The following is a 17,688-nucleotide window of genomic DNA, read 5'->3' on the forward strand; positions in this document are numbered from 1 at the left end:
ATTTTAGTGAAGATCGATTATGCAGCTACAGATACAAAATGCTGTGGAATAAAACAGTGTTGTGTGCCCTTGAAAGCCTCTTTATCTGCAAAGCCCTCTGTGCCTATTATCTTGTTGGAGCCTCGCAAAAATTTGAGGTAGGTAGAAAAAAAAATCCTATTAACTCTGTATTACAAACAAGGAAAGAAAAGTTGAAAACAGGCTGATCCCAGGTCACACAGCTACTGAAGAACAGACAAGTTTTCAAGACCAGGCTCCTGTCCCCAGGCAGAGGGTTTTTTCTACTGCCATCAGGACATTTACTTGGCTCTCCATTAAGATCAGCAGGAACTTCCGTTCTGAAACAAAGGACGTAAATGTGGCCAACTGATTCCCCCGTATCTCTGACATTTCAGTCCTTGCAATTTTCTTCTTTCTCTGTTTAACCTTATAGAGCATGGGAAGAAGAGAAGCCTGGGACTTAGTCCTTAAAACAGTGCTGGTCCATGGGCAATCACCAGACCGGTCACTTTATTGTCTTGTGTAAGGGCGGGAATCCTATTAATTCTAGCCTCCAGAGAAGAACCAAAAAATTCCCCTCTTCTCTCCCATTTTCAAGGGGCAAAGAACTGAATACTTTCGATTTCCTAACAGTAGGAGATGACTGACAAACGGCTTTGTGAAAGCTGCTGAACCCCTCAACTTGATGCACATATTAGGGCACTGCGGCGTGCTGGAGCCAAAGCCACCGTCTAGTCTTGATAGGGCTTGCCAGGGAGGCAGGTCACACTAGTCACTGGGCAAGAATGCTGGGTAGTCCCTGGATAGATTTCCCCCTATTGGTGTCTACATGTCAGGACCCACATTTCTCCCTAAGGCTAATTGTTGATTTGCCGCTTTTGGTTTTTCATTCATACTGTTATCCTTTTTAAGGTAATGTAACCAAGACGTGACCCTGAGTTATGAGTAGGTTAGCAAAGATTTCCAGGCTTCTTAGCCCTCCCTTCCCTGGGTCTAGTTTCATTGTATCTCATCACACAGCCCACATAAGCAGGGATAGTTTGCATGCAAATTTTATGTAGACAGATGTTGATAGACTTACATGTAACCCGAGGAAGACCCCTGTGGGACAAGTTATTAAATTAAAACAAACCTGTCTGTGGGGCTATTGTTGTTGCAAGTGACCTCCCAGGCATGTTTTAGAGAGACAGGGAGACCTTCTCATCTCCAAACAGTTCTTCTATTAGCAAACTGTACTGCCTCGGAGTCTACTTAAGGATTAGAACTTCATTTCTTTGGACTACACAGCCTCCCTATTAAAAATGTAAAATCATCCCAAGAAGGGCAGCACAACAGGAGGCTGCCATCCAACCCTTAGTAAATATTAATATGCCCGCCTCCTCCTTTTTACAAGCTGGGAAGGAACAAGAAAGATTTGATGGTGAGATAATTTCTGAAATTTGATTACTTTCTAGTGATGGTCAAGCCTGAGTAGGGACCTGTAGAGGGAAATTTTAAATAGGAGGGGAGAAGGGAAAAAGAGTTAAGTGAAGGCACTGGGAGAAGTAGAGACCCTACCTAACACTTCGACCTGCACAAGAACGTTTTCTTTCCTTATCTTCAAATGACAAAGTGATGTGCAAATAAGAACCACACAGGTAAATATCTTTGGGACAAAGTAAAACAATGCACAGGAAATGCTTTGTAGCAATGGACCTTTGGTAACTCAATGAACTAAAGTAAAACGGAAACAGTTTGAAATAGGAGATGCCAAGACTTCTATAGTTAGGTATTAACTAGATTACTCATTTCATTTCATCAGCTCATTGAACTTCAAGATTGGTTTAATCGGTGTATAAACTATCAGTTTACACAAAGTCACCCTGCAAGGAAAATCTGCAACAACTGACTACCCCTGTATGTTACTGACGAGACAAATAGGGTAGTTCTCCCGAAAAGTGTGCTCGGAACAGTGACAGACTTCAGAAATGTGGTAGAATTTTCTTGAAGGGTGGAATTAACAAAGCACAAAAATGTGATCACAAGGAAGGAAAAGTTCCAGGTTTATTGCAAGTTATTTTAAAAGATGAAAGAAGAAAAAAACTTGATATTTTAAATGGAGACGCTCTTTACAATTTTGTAATGATGAAAGTATTAAGACCATTCCACTGACTTAATTAATTTAATTTGCTACATAAATGTTCAAACTCGTTAAAGCTTGCCCAAGTGTTGGTTAGCCTCATAATATTGACAAACACAAATCAGGAAGCCTGTGGCCTGAGAATATACTTCATGTTTAAATTATTAACAGAACATTCCTCAAGTGCTACGAAATCAGGTCAAACAAAAGGAAAATTAAGTTATAATTTCTTTCTAAAGGGATTATTATATTTCATTTAGATTATTGGTGTACTCTCTTTTAAGTCCATTAAGTCAAAACAAATGCAAGGATCTAGTCCAAGATTTGCAAAGAAAGGAGAGAATCAGGTGCTTCTCTGTCCTGTATCCTTTCACATACACACTGAAGGATCCAAATTAATGTTTTAATTTGCTCTAAGTAGGAATAGGGGAGTGAGATAAAAAGTATGAAGACACGGAAAATAAAAATAGCAGAAGAAAATGCTGGAGCATTCAAGTATACTTAATATCATTATCTTTGAAGAAAGGACCCTTTGCCAATGGCATCTTGTACCTTCTGAGCCAATGATTCTTGCAGTTGGTGATTTTCAGAAAAGAAATGCCATATCTACTCAAATATATTTAAAGAGAACTAATTACAAAAGGTAATACTTCTGCTGTTAAAAGTAGAATACAAAGCTTGATTTGGGGAGGAAAAGGACTTAAGAATGATCTGGAAAGATGAGTCACTTCCAAAGAGACTCAATGGAAAAGTAAGTAGTGAAGGGCTGTCAAAGAAACAGATTTATGTGCTGGGATAATGGTTACCTTAGAATAGAGGTCAGCAGACTTTTTTTGTAAAGAGCCAAAGAGTAAATACTTTTGGCTTTGAGGGCCATACAATTTCTGTGTAACTACTCAACTTTGTCATTTTGGAGCAAAAGTAGCCACAGACTACTATTTATAAGCAAATAAGCATGACTATTTTAATAAAACTTTATTTATGAACACTGAAATTTGCATTTCATATTCTTACTATATCACAAAAGATTATTTTTTGCTTCCCCCAACCATTTAGATTTTATTATTATTTTTTAAGTAATCTCTACACCCAACATGGAGCTCGAACTTAAAACCCCAAGATCAAGAGATGCATGCTCTACTGACTGAGTCAGCCATGAGCCCCTCAACCATTTAAAAATGTGAAAACCATTCTTGCTTATAAGCTGTGCAAAAATAGACAACAGGCTGGATTTGGCCTACGGACTGTAGTTTATTGACCCCTGCAATTTCCCAACATAAAAGCCCCATGATTTTTTTGTTACAGAAATTAACGCCCTGTTGCTACTGCAGTCATCAATACACATTCTGCTTCTAAGAGTTCATGCCAGTATCAGGCAGCTGGTTTTCACAGTATAATTTGGCTTTTATAGTCTCCATATCAATTAAAATAAAAGTTTTGATTAAAGCAAATAACATTTATTTATGACAGTTGTGATTAAGGGCTCAGACCCAGCACCAACCAGCAGCGTGACCTGGGGAAGTCACTAACTCTGCTGAACCTGTTACCTTTTCTATAAAATGGCAGTAATATTAAGAAGAATCACCTTGTTGGGCCACTTCAAGCATTATGTGAGAACATGCACATGAAGTGATTAACAGAGAACCTGGCATGGAAGAAGACCTCAACTTTAATTTGTATGCTGGAATGGAACAGGATGATCACCTATTTTACTTGTCTGAAGGGCTACTTTCTCAGGGTTGGCCTTGGGAAATGAAGGAATATGATTTACTCACTCAAAAATAACAAGAAGGTAATAGCAACCAACATTTCTTCACCCCTTACCATGAAAGACACTGGTTCTGAACACTTTACATATATTGTCTTTCATTATTACCTTATCAGGTAGTTACTATAATTATCCCCATTTTACAGTTAAGTAACAGAGAAATAATGTAATTTGTGCACAAAAATTAAAATGTATTCCAAGGTGATGTCTATACGTCAAACTCTTATTTACCTGCCCAATGGCTGCCGCCGTCAATGGCCCCACCTCTCTACTTGGTATCTGGCAACCTCACTACAGGAATTAATACAGTAATGAGTATATCTCTGTAATGACACTCAAATATCTGTAAGGAGTATCATATATATTATACCATTTGAGTCTATCAACATTTCTATGAGAATAACAGCTGCTGGGTGGATTATAATTCCATCTTCACTAAATGTTAAAAAAAAAATGACAGTCTCTCATTTCTTCCTCTGAATTGCTATAATATCTACTTTTCTGGGGCATCTGGGTGGCTCAGTTGGTTAAGCCTCTGACTCTTGGTTTTGGCTCAGGTCATGATATCGGGATGGTGAGATCGAGTCCCATGCTGGGCTCCATGCTCAGTGTGGAGTCCACTTGAGATTCTCTCCCTCTCCCTCCACCTCTTCCCTGCTCGCATGTTCTCTCTCTCTCAAATAAATAAAATCTTAAAAAAAAAAATTCTACTTTTTCTCACCATTCTCACAGACACCCCTCTAATCAAAGTCCTCATCTCTTTGTGCCAAGGAATACCACAACAGCCTCCCAGAGATCTCTCTGGCTCCAGGCTCTCCTTTCTTCATCCATCTTTCATGCCTCTGCCAAGCACACCTACACATCTCTCATGTTGCTTCCTTTCTTATGAATCTATAGTGATTACCAAATGCCCATCACATCAAGTCCAAACTCCTCTGTCCAGCCTTCAGAGCTCTGTCCCACCTCCATATCTAGACTTATTTCCCCAAGGCACCAAACACAACTTGTTGTAGGAAGACAGCTCTCCATTCATACCACATGCCTTCCATTTTTGTTCTGTTCTCACGCTTTCTTTCCTATCTGGGGACATCTTTTCTCCCCCTTTCTCACATGTAACCCCTAGTTGGGTATCCATCATCAATTCTCTTGCCCAGATTGCCCCAACAATATTCTAAGCAGGTCTATTTGCTTCTAGTCTTGTCCTACTCTCATCCTTCATAGAGCAGCCAAAGTGATTTTGTTAAAATGTAGTTATGACTAATTCTTCCCTCCTTAAAATCTTTCAACGGCTTCCATTTAAGGTCAACAAAAGTCCAAATCCCTTAACACAATACAAGCAGGTCTTTATGATCTTGGCTTGTTGAACTAAGTCAGGCCGTGGAACCGGGTCTAAGTTTGACGATGAATGAGAATCATGATTTCCTCTCTTTCCAAAAAAAAAAAAAATTATTTTTAGTTATTTTTTTTAAAGATTTTTTATTTTTTATTTGACAGAGAGAGAGAGCACAAGCAGGGGGAGTGACAGGCAGAGGGAGAGGGAGACCAATGTGGCGCTCGATTTCAGGACCCCGGGATCATGACCTGAGCCAAAGGCAGATGCTTAACCGTCTGAGCCACCCAGGCGCCTCTTTAGTTATTTATTTTTAAAAAATACTTTATTTATTTATTTTTGAGAGAGAGAGAGCATGTGCGAGCAGGGGGAGGGGCAGAGGGAAAGGGAGAGAGAGAATCTCAAACAGACTCCCTGCTGAGCATAGAGCCCAACACAGCGCTCTATCTTGCGACCCTGAAATCATGACCTGAACCAAAATCAAGAGTCGGCCGCTCAACTGACTGAGCCACCCAGGCGCCCCATATTTGCTGAGCCCAACATAGGTCTCAAACTTAAAACCCCAAGGTCAAGTGTCACATGTTCTACCAACTGAGCCAGCCAGGCACCCCTGTTTTCTTCTTTTTATATTTCCTTTACTCCTAAAGCAGCAATCACGCAGGGCAGAGATATATGAATAAGGTAAGGATTCAGATGAGTGAATATAGTCTCCCACTGCCTCTCTTCAATCTCAGGGAGTGTGCTGAAATTGAGCATGTATAGACCAGGCTCAAAGCAGCTTGCAGCTAAGGCTAAAAAAACTAAAGAGAGATCTGAACTGCTGCAAATCACAGGCAAGACAAAGTCTGCAGTTTGAGTCTAAGTTAACTGCCTAGTAAAACAAAAAAAATTTTTTTTAAGATTTTATTTATTTGACACAGAGAGAGACAACAAGAGAGGGAACACAAGCAGGGGGAGTGGGAGAGGGAGAAGCAGGCTTCCCGTGGAGCAGGGAGCCTGATGCGGGGCTCGATCCCAGGACCCTGGGATCATGACCCGAGCCGAAGGCAGATGCTTAACCGACTGAGCCACCCAGACGCCCCTAGTAAAACAAAAATTTAACAGTGTTTGGTGGACTACAAAAGAACCCATAGCCTCTCCAACATAATACTCATAATGTCTAGGACATAATCCAAATTTGGTTGTTATACAAAAATATAACTCATTCTCAAGGAGAAACATCAATCAACAGAAGCCAATATTGAAATGATATAGATATTTTAACTGCCAAAATGGATTTTAAAGCAGCTACTATAACTATGCTCAAGGAGGTAAAGGAAAATATACTTAAATGAAAAGACAGGAAATCTCAATAGAGAAACAGAATGTATAAAAAGAACCAAATGGGGAATAAAATAACCCAAATTTGAAATTCTAGAAATGACAAATACCTAAAATAAAAAATTCACTGGATGGGCTTAAATTCACAGGATGTCAAAGAAAAGAATTCCTGAACCTGAAGATGGATCAATTGAAACTGTCCAATCTGAAGGAAAGAGAAAAGACTGGGACAGGGGCGGGGCGGGGGGGGGGCGGGGGAAGCAGAGCCTGAGGACAATAGCAAAAAATTCTAGCATACATTATAACTGGAATCCTAGAATGAGGACTGAAAACTTGAAACAAAGTAGTATCGCTAACAAGTCAAGAGTGGAGATTAAGAAGGATAAAATATACTTGATCCAAAAGAAGTAAGAAAAAGAGGGAAAAGGAACAAAGAATAGATGAGACAAACAGCAGGATGGCAGATTTAAACTCAACCATATCAAAAATTATTTAAAATATAAATAATCTAAACAATTTAAAACACTAAAATGAAAAGACTGTCAAACTGGGTTAAAAAAAAAAGAAGGCAATATCCAAAAAACAAGCAAGCAAGATCCAACAGTATGGTGTCTACAAAAACCCACTTCAAGTATAAAGACATAAACTGATTAAGAGATAAGGAATAGGAAAAGATATACCAAAAAAACACAAAAAACAAAACCACACCAAAAAAACCACCAAAACCCCACAACCCACTAATTTTAAGAAAGTGGAATGGCTATATTAACATCACGAAAAGGAGACTTTGGAACAAGGACTACACAACAAGGAGAGAGGGGTCAATTCATCAAGAAGACATAACAATTCTAACTGCATGCACACAGTAACAGAGGTTCAAAATGGGTGAGGCAAAATTAATAGAACTGAGAGCAGAAATAAGACATATCTACAATTAGAGTTGGAGATTTCAACCTCCTTTTTCAGTAATTGATAGGACAAGTACACAGGAAATAAGTAAGGATACCAAAGATGTTAACAAATTATCAACCAACCTGAAATAATTGATATTTATAGAACAAACTTTCAAGTGCACATGGGACATTCACCCAGAGAGACCATATCCTGAGCATAAAAAAGTCACAATACACTTAAAATAACTGAAATAATATACAATACATTCTCTGACCACAAACAACTTAGAAAGCAATAATGGAAAGTTACCTGGAAAATCAGTATTTGAAGGTGGTTGTTTTTTTTTAAAAAGATTTTATTTGAGAGAGAGAGTGCAAGTGTGAACAGGTGGGGCGAGGCAGAGGGAGAGGAACAAGCAGACTCCCTGCTGAGCAGGGAGCTTGACGTGGGGCTCAACCCCAGGATCCTGAGATCATGACCTGAGCCAAAACCAAGAGGCCAATGCTTAACCGACTGAGCCACCTAGGTGCCCAGTAAATGAAGTTTAAACAACAAACATCACACTTTTAAGTAATCCATGGTAGAAACATTGATCACAAGCAAAATTAGAAAATATTTTGAAATGAATAAAAATGAAAACACATCAAAATTTATGGAATGAAGCTAACATAGTTCTTATAGGATAATTTGTAGTTTTTAATGCTTACTTTAGGAAAAAAAAAAAAAAGGTCCACAATCTGTGATCTAAGCTTCCTCCTTAAGAAACAAAGTAAACAAATTAAACCAAAAGTTAATAGAAGGAAGGTGTTGTACGAGACCTCTAAAATGGTACGCTATGATTCCCATCTCCTAATATTCCTGCCTTGTGTAATTCCCTCCTCTTGAATTGGGGTTGAACCTAGTGACTCACTTATAACAAACAGGCTGTGACAAAAGCGATGGGAAATCCATTCTAAGATTCGGTTACAAAATGACTAACACTTCCATCTTGCTTGCCCTCCCTTGCTTTCCTGGTTGCTCAATTTGGTGAAAGTTAACTGCCAGGCTGTACTACACTGCCCTATGGAGAGGCCCATATGGCAAAGAACTGAGGGAGGCTGCAGGTCAACAGTCAGCAAAGAACTGAGGCCTTCAGCCCAATAGCTCATCAACAACTGAATCCTACCAACTACGTGAGCGAGCCTGAAAATGGCTCTGTGATCAGTTTATTCTTCAGATGAGACCACAGCCCAGTCAACACCTTAAGTGCAGCTTTGTGAGAGTCTTTGAGGCTAGACACCCAGTTAAGCCATGCTTGGATTCCTGCATTACCGAAACTGTGAGAGAAATGTTGTTTTAATCTGGTTAAGTTTTGAGGTAATTTGTTTGATAGCAAAAGATAACTAATACTGAAAGAAATATTGAAGATAGGACAGAAAACCAATAAAACAGAAAACCAAAAGACAATAGAGAAAATTAATTAAAGGCTGGTTCTGGGAAAAAAAAAATGTTATTATAATCAATACACGTCTAGCTAGACTGACCAGGTAATAAGTAGCACTGTGTGCACCGAAAAGAGGACAGGACTAAGGACAGAGCCCTTGGTGATTCTGACCTTTGGAGATCTGGTCATGGGGGACAAGCCAGCAAGGAAGACTGAGAAAAACAACCATGAGGTAAGAGGAGAATCAGGCAACCCTTCTGTCTGGGAGGCCCAGAGAGGAAGAAGGTATTTCAAAAAGGAAGCAGTGGCCAAATGCATCAAGTGCTACTGGGTGATTAGGTAATATAGGGATGAAGAAGGGGTCAATGGCTTACTATTTTGGTTGATAAGGGAATGTTGAGGATGAAAAGTACCATTGGAACGACTTAAGAAAATGGTGTGGGAGGAAGTGCAGCAAGCAAATCCAGACAACTTTTTCTAAGAGTTTTACTGTGAATGAGACCAGAGAAATACGGCAATAGTTAGAAGGGGATACAGGGCTCAAAGAAATGTTTTGTTTATATGTTTAAAAATATATTGGGTGCCTGGGTGGCTCAGTCGTTAAGCGTCTGCCTTCAGCTCAGGTCATGATTCCAGGTCCTGGGATCAAGCCCCGCATTGGGCTCCCTGCTCCGCAGGAAGCCTGCTTCTCCCTCTCCCACTCCCCCTGCTTGTGTTCCCTCTCTCGCTGTGTCTCTCTGTCAAATAAATAAATAAAATCTTTAAAAATAAATAAATAAATAAATAAATAAATAAATAAATAAATAAATAAATAAATAAATAAATAAAATAAAATAAAAATATATTAAGTGGGCGCCTGGGTGGCTCAGTTGGTTAAGCGACTGCCTTCGGTTCAGGTCATGATCCCGGGGTCCTAGGATCGAGCCCCATGTCTGGCTCCCTGCTCTGCAGGGAGCCGGCTTCTCCCTCTCCCTCTGCCTGCCGCTCCCCCTGCTTGTGCTCTCTCTCTCTCTGTCAAATAAATAAATAAAATCTTTAAAATATATATCTATTAAGTAATGTTTATATGTAGATGGAAATAATTCAGTAGAAAGAAGAAACTGATGATGCAGGCGACCCAAATCAGAAGCAGTTGTACTTCAGGGGTCTTCATCCTTGGGAAATTACTAGAAATAAGTCCTAGTCACCAGTGAGTAGGGTCTGGGGGTGGGTGTGTCTTGGTTGATCCTCCAAGAGAGAAGCTTGTTCCCAGTGGTTACTGTAGTTCATTCTTATGTGTGTAGTGAGTAGTACAAACCTGGTTCCCGGCTGTATGCTAGAAGGCTGGTTTTGGTTCAGTTCTTGTTTTCCTGAGGAAGTTGAAATTCTACCCGCTACTGTCTAGTGTCCCTATTGGCCTGAGGCTTCAGTCCTTGCAGAGTTACTACTTAGAGCTTGAGGTAATACAAGGTAATAATTAGCATGGAGTGTTTATTATATACCTGGCACTTTACCCTTATTAATTCCTGTAAGCCTCACTAGAGCTCTATGAAGTAGGTGTTATTATGATGATCATTTTACAGATGAGGAAACTGAGGCAGAGATGGTAAGTAGCTTGCTTATGGCCAGACACTCAAAACTCAAGGATTTGAATGCAGGCAGCCTTGCTTCAGAACCCGAGGGTTTTGCAATAGTTTATAGAGAGAGAATATATGAGAGTAAGGGTTTAACTTACAGCACGTAATAATTTGGACATGCTGATCTCAAAAAATTCTCCACTATGATGTCAAAATATTCACATTGTGGGCAGTGATTTAATTTTAGCAAAACATGATATATCATCATATTAAAATACGTCATATTCGGGAACCGAACTGAGGGTTACAGAAGGGGGGGCGGGGGGATGGGGTAACTGGGTAATGGGTATTAAGTAGGGCACGTGTGGTAATGAGCACTGGGTGTTTATACACAACTAATGAACTGTTGAACACTACATCAAAAATTAATGATGTACTACATGTTGGCTAATTGAACATAATAATAAAAAAATAAAATACTGTCACAAATTTAATTTTTTTGTTGGCATTAAAATTTTAAATGCATTTGTTTTTAAAGCTGTAAATCGGGGCGCCTGGGTGGCTCAGTTGGTTAAGCGACTGCCTTCGGCTCAGGTCATGATCCTGGAGTCCTGGGATCGAGTCCCGCATCGGGCTCCCTGCTCGGCAGGGAGTCTGCTTCTCCCTCTGACCCTGCCCCCTCTCATGTGCTCTCTCTCTCCTCTCATCCTCTCTCTCAAATAAAAAAAAAAAAAAGAAAGAAAAATCTAAAAAAAAAAAAAAGCTGTAAATGAGCTAGAAAATATAACCTAATTTAACTAAAAAATTGATGTCTGCTTTTCAAAAAGACACCATTTAAGGAAATACTGGGAGAAAAGTTTGCAAAATATATATATCTAACAAAGGACTTGTACCCACTCCATATAAAGGACCCTTATGATGCAATAAAAAGAAATAATACAATTAAGAATGGAAAAAGATCTGAACAGTTACTTCACAAAAGAGATACATGAATAGAAAATAAGCACATAAAAAGACATGTGCTCAACATAATTAGTCATCAGGGAAATACATATTAAAACCACAATGAAATACCACTATAGAGCCACTAAAATGACTAAAAACTAAAAAATATATATATATATTTATACCAAGTGTTGGCAAGGATATGGAGCAACTGGACCTTTCATACATTGCTGGTCATAATGTAAAATGGTACAACTACTTTGGAAAACAGTTTTGGCAGTTTCTTATACATATATTGTATGACCCAGCAATTCTACTCTTAGGTACTTAACCAAGAGAAAAAATATACATACATTCACACAGAGACTTGTACCAGAATGTTCATAGCAACCACACTCATAATAGCTCAAAACTAGAAATAACCTGAATGTTCATCAATAGAAATGTGTGAACAAATTGTGTTTCATTCATATAGTGATACTACCTAGCAATAAAGAGTAGTGAACTACTACTGACAGATACAACAATGTGGATGAATCTCAAAGTCACTATGTTGAGCAAAAGAAATCAGACACAAGGGGGTATACATTGTATAATTCCAGTTACATGAAACTCTAGAAAAGACAGATCTAATATATGGTAAGAGAATTCATCAGTGGTTTCCTGGGGTGGGGTGTGGAATGGGAGATAATTTAGGCACAGAGGAACTTGTTGAGGTGATGAAAATGTTCTCTACTTTAACTGCAGTGATGGTTACATGGATTTATATCAAACCTCATTGAAATGCACACTTAAAATGGGAGCACTTTATTGTATGTAAAGTTTACCTTGGTAAAGTTGATTTCAAGGAAAGCAAAGTACAGATTAATAGCATGTAATAATAGTAAGAGTAAAAGTAATAGTATTAAAATCTGTTCTTGTAAAAGAAGGGAAAAGCCCATACATGTTTGCATACATCTATAGGAGCACAGGGAAAGGTATGACAGAATGTATACCAAATTATTATCATTGTTTACCTTGGGAGGTAAGAATAGTAAATGTAACTAATGTTTGGGAGAGACTGATTTTCCCTTATATATTTGTATTGTTAGGCTTGTAGCCAAAAGCATGCACTACTTTCGGTAGTGTGTAGTTAATATACGGATATGGTTGCCAACGCACCATCCTTGAACACAATGCTGTTTCTCTCATAATAAATTAGAGACTACTTCCCCTCTCCTTGAACCTGGGCTGGATTTGTGACTGACTTTGGCAAGAGAATGTGGCAGAAGTCATACTAAGCCAGTTCCAGATTTAGCTCCTAATAGGCATGGTAGCTTCTGCTTTTGCTCTCTGGGAAACCATTCACCATGCTGAAAAGGAGTTTGGTCTAGATTACCAAATGAGTGTCCACCTGCAGGGACAGAGCAAAGCCATGTGGAAGAGCACTAAGCTGCCCCGGTCAGGATTCCAGCTGAGTGTAACCTCCCGGGTGGGCCCAGGCCACACCACATGCAGCAGAAGCGCCACGTGAACCCAGACAATGCCATGTGAAGCAGGGATGAGCTGTCCCTGCCAAGGTTTACACATATTACAGAATTCTGAACAAATGACGGTGGTTATTTTAAACCATTAAATTCTGGGGTTGTTTATGACACAGAAGAAAACCAAAACATATATTATGAAAGAAAAAGCCCATAAAGTAAAATTTTTTAACCATTAAATTGAAAGTTAAACTATTTCTGGAAACTACCTAATTAGAATGCTCTTGAAGTGAATGATATAATGCTGCACCTTTAAACAAATGTTGTTGAGTAAGATACTTCTAAGGCTGATTTGTCATTCCTTGACTAGTCTTGTAAATTACTTAATAGCAAAATGTATTAATAATGTATTTCTTAAAACAAGACGTTTTTCCCCATTGCAATGAAGACAAACAAAATAACACATAAAAAAGAACCTTCTTAGTCTGCTCCCTTTGAAAAACACAATTTTCAAAAGATATTTTTCTCTGACAAGAGACATAGCAGGGGGTCCAAAAAGTCATACCTCACTCACAATTTTAGTAAGTAATCTGTCAGCATATAAACAATTTAAAATTTAAACAGTTTTTGAGCCAGTGATTCCACTTAGGCAAATATCAATCTTCCAGAAATAAAGGCCCAGTACTTCAGCATGCACATATATATGTAACGTGCATATATACATATTAATACATATTTCTGTTGGCATACATATGAGAATTTATATTGCATTGCTGCATGCCATAGGAAATACAAAACAGAAAAAACTGAAGGTCAAAGCACAGAAGAATGGTTGAATAAACAGTGTCAACTGTCAAAGAGTATTACATCCATACTCTAAAATATTATAGCCATTTAAAAGTTCCTCTCCTCATCTTAATTCCCAAGGCAAGCCAAGTGGAAATCAGAGTAGCCTCCTAGAAAAATCCAACTAGCTCATTTTCCTTTATCTTCTACAACTGGCTAGAAGAAGATGGTTTTCAGAGCAGAATCTGGGGTTGAATTTACTCCTCTCTGGGAACATGACAGGTGGAGGGAGAAGCAGGCTCCCTGGTGAGCAAGGAGCCTGATATGGGACTCGATCCCAGGACCCTGGGATCATGACCTGAGCCGAAGGCAAATGGTTAACCAACTGAGCCACCCAGGCGTCCCAACGCAATAGGTTTTCTAAAGTCAGATTATGGGCTTCATCCTGGAGCTGGATGGGATCATGGGTTGCTCACCACTTGGATGAACTCTGAGGTGGCCAAGTGCTAAACTAAAACCTAAAAATTAAGCAGATGATATGGAAAAGTTGACAGAGCACGTTAAATAAGGGTGTTTTACAGGCTTTAAGAGTGAGAAATACACCTTCAAGCCCAGGACCCACCCTTTTCTTGGAATATAGAGTAATTTGAGAAAAGGTGCCTTTTAACCTAGAAATATAAGCTGCTTTGCCCAAGTATTCCTGGGTGACATTCTACTTGCCATAGCATACTCCAATAAAGAAATGAGATTTAGTTCTCTCCCCTGATTTCTTGATTCCAAATATTAATTCCTGATCTTTCCTACAGAGTTCACTGAAGGTAAACTCTTCTTTAGATGGAGCAACATGAATATGGCATTCTATTTCGCTCTTATTTTTTAGAAGTTTCTGACCTAGAGTAAACTGGAACTTGTCTGAGCTTGCTGATTAGAAGACTACGTTTTGCCTCTAAAAATAATTGAGTACTGTTCTTTGTATATCATGATAACACTGCCAGATCTGAGTTGCTCTTCTGGAGCACCAGTGGGTTCACACTGAGTCATGCATCCACTTCCATCCATCAGTCAATCCTTCCCTGCTTTCTCCCTCCTTCCCTTTCCCCCTCCCATCTTTTTCCTACCATCCACCCACCCATGGGCCAACATTCTCTGACAGGTTCCTCCCTTCATTCTGGGAGCAAAGGTACACATCTTGGAGATGGCTGGTCAGGGTTAGAAGTCTGGTCTGAAGCCACAGAAAAAGTTTTCTCTGTGAGACCTTAGCAGTCTCATTCACTGCTGACAAGAACACACATTTCTGGAGGGCAACTTAGCACTGAATATCAAGAGCCTTAAATGCATGCATATACTTGGACCTAGTAATTTCCCTTGTAGGACCCAATCCTAAGGAAAGAATTAATGATTTACCAAAAGAATTTATGTATAAGAATAATCAATAGCATACCTCATAATCCTCATAAAGTTCTTCATAAAGTAAGGAACTGAACTGGAAACAACCTAATTAAACAATAATCTTTCTAAAAGATAATTAAATAAAATTATGATAAATTCAAGTTATTAATTAGAATACAACGAATAAATCTTATATTTTCAAAAACTAATGACATGGAAAAGTGCTTATAAGTAATGTTATATGAAAGAAAGCAGTATACATATGGTATAATTACACTTATGAGAAAGAAAAAGAAACTAGAAGGAAACATCAAAATGTAAACAAAGAGTGGTTATTTCTTTTCTTTTTTTTTTTTTTTAAGATTTTATTTATTTATTTGACAGAGAGAGACACAGCGAGAGAGGGAACACAAGCAGGGGGAGTGGGAGAGGGAGAAGCAGGCCTCCCGCGGAGCAGGGTGCCCGATGCGGGGCTCGATCCCAGGACCCTGGGATCATGACCTGAGCTGAAGGCAGACGCTTAACGACTGAGCCACCCAGGCACCCCAAGAGTGGTTATTTCCGAATCATAAAACCATCAGTGATCACTTCCTTTTTTATACTTTTTAATATTTTCCAAATTGTCCAAAATGACCATGTATTACTGAAACTATTAGGAGGAGAAAGGGTCTATAAATAGATTTTAAAGTCACACCTCTCAAAAATAATGACATGAGGAAGAAAAAAGAAAGAAGATGACGAAAAAAATTACTCAGTCTGGGCTTCAACCTTCAAATCTGGCCAGATTAGTATTTCCAATTGACATTAATTCAAATATTTGTTAAATTGAACTATATTGATGCTAATGTAGGCAGATTTGGCAAGAAGCATTTCATTTGATCCTCTGAATTCCGCTGAAAATTTCTCCTTTAAAATATGAAAACTCTAATCCTTGACTGTTGTTTATTGCTGCCGAAATCTATAAATGCTCAACTCCCAGACTATCCAATTATACACATGTCCAACCTACCTTTTTACCTTAATTCAGATCTAAGCTGTGAGTCGAAAATCTCTGCAAACTATCAGACAAAAGCTATTTTTCAAAAACTGACCTCTGCTGTGCTGAGATAAGGATGAGGAACTGATGTAGTCTTGTAGCATACTGCCACATTCAACTGCAGGATCTTAAGAAGAAAAAGGACAAAGACCATTTCCCCTGTGCTCCCACAATACCCTTCACAAGCAGGTCACCTAACAGAGATGATCTGTGTATGAGTCATTCTCTCCTTCTAAACTATAAGCTCCTTGCAGGAAGAGAATGCGGCTTTTTCATGTCCCTATTTCCAGCCCCAGGTAAGGAACATGCCATCCAGTAGCTGATCAAAAAATGTTTCTGAGGAGCGCCTGGGGGGCTCAGTCATTTAAGTGGCTGCCTTAGGCTCAGGTCATGATCCTGTGGTCCTGGGATAGAGCCCCACGTCAGGCTCCCTGCTCAGCAGGGGAGTCTGCCTCCCCCTCTTCCTCTGCCCCTCCACCCTGATTGTGTGCTCTCTCTCATTATCTCTCAAATAAATAAATAAAATCTTTAAAAAAATGTTTCTGAACTGAACTACATTGATACCCCCAAATTAAGAAAAAAAAATGATACTCAAGATACACATACAACTTTGAGCATTAATAAGAGCTACCAAATAACCCAGGAATTTATATGATTTAGAACTTGAAAAAAGGAGGAAATTAAGTTAGAATTCAGAGAACATTTGGGTATTACTATGGGAAGAGGTGGAAACTGTTTTTCCATCAAGGACTTCTGATCCAACTTTGGATTCAAATGAGAGCCACATACAAATAAAAGGCAATTTCATCTGTTTTTTTCTTTTTCCTTAGAATATAAAATAAATATTAGCAAAGTATACAAAATCTTCCCTAAATATAAGGGATAATTTAAAAATCTACTTGAGCTCATATTATGGTCCATTAAATGCCAAAGGAAGGCAACAAAGGGTAGAAGGCATATATAATCACCTCAACGGTGGCCACAGGCTTGAAGAAGGACAATTCCCAAATTCAGCAGACATCAGAAAAGATATCACTAAAAATTATGCTCATAAGATTGGTATAAAATAGGTAAGATTAGGGGCGCCTGGGTGGCTCAGTTGGTTAAGCGACTGCCTTCAGCTCAGGTCGTGATCCTGGAGTCCCTGGATCGAGTCCCGCATCGGGCTCCCTGCTTGGCGGGGAGTCTGCTTCGTCCTCTGACCCTATCCCCTCTCATGTGTTCTCTCTCTCTCATTCTCTCTCTCAAATAAATAAATAAAATCTTTAAAAAAAAAAATAGGTAAGATTAGCCATGTGCAGAAGCTTCCACATCTGAAAGGATGTATAAATACATTACAGAAAGGAATGAATAACTTTTTAGTGAGATGGCAACCTAAAATGTAACAGAGACAGGGGATAGGCTAGAATTTAATCAAGGCCACCAGGATGACTGCGCAGGTTGAGTACTGCACAACTCCAGGGTACACCACTCATACAATAATGCCTTTTGGAATTTTTAGGGGGCTGTGAACAACCTGCATAATTGTATGTGGCAGTCCTGGATCTAACTAGCACATATGAGTAATGTTATAAAGCAGAAACAGATTGGTCCACATGAGCTCTACAACAGGGTGTATCAACAAGGGGCCCTAATGAGATTCTGGGCCAGTTCATTCTT

General features: G+C 39.0%; 1 protein-coding gene across 1 annotated transcript in view; it reads right to left on the reverse strand.

The window, feature by feature from the left end:
* The window catches only part of TANGO6 (transport and golgi organization 6 homolog), a 189,609-nt gene that overhangs the window by 61,808 nt on the left and 110,113 nt on the right, over positions 1-17,688 (reverse strand). The gene's annotated exons all lie outside the window — the stretch shown is intronic.

This window comes from Mirounga angustirostris, unplaced genomic scaffold (genome assembly GCF_029215605.1).
Source record: "Mirounga angustirostris isolate CCGP_5_RB_7025 unplaced genomic scaffold, mMirAng1.0.hap1 SCAF_16, whole genome shotgun sequence".
Taxonomy (NCBI): Eukaryota; Metazoa; Chordata; class Mammalia; order Carnivora; family Phocidae; genus Mirounga; species Mirounga angustirostris.